The sequence below is a fragment of the Penaeus monodon genome, chromosome 23 (genome assembly GCF_015228065.2).
Source record: "Penaeus monodon isolate SGIC_2016 chromosome 23, NSTDA_Pmon_1, whole genome shotgun sequence".
NCBI lineage: Eukaryota > Metazoa > Arthropoda > Malacostraca > Decapoda > Penaeidae > Penaeus > Penaeus monodon.
The window spans coordinates 40066887-40067160 of NC_051408.1; positions in this window are offsets into that span (position 1 = coordinate 40066887).

Below are 274 nucleotides of genomic sequence, written 5' to 3' on the forward strand. Positions count from 1 at the left end.
TTTTCAACAACTTCGCCCAACACAGAAACCCAGGATTGGATTTTGACCCAGATGGCTCGGCAGGGTTCACGGCCAAGGTCAAACAAGGTCTCATGGCCGTTTTCTACGTGTGGTTTAATGCGTTTTATTTATTTGTCCATTTATTCAATCGTTTCCTTGGTTTGTTTGATTCTTTGTTTATTAATGCATGCATCTGTTTACTTTGTTTGTTTGTTTGTTTGTTTTTTTCATTGGTTGATTGATGAGTTTTGTTGATAATCCGTTTATGTCGATT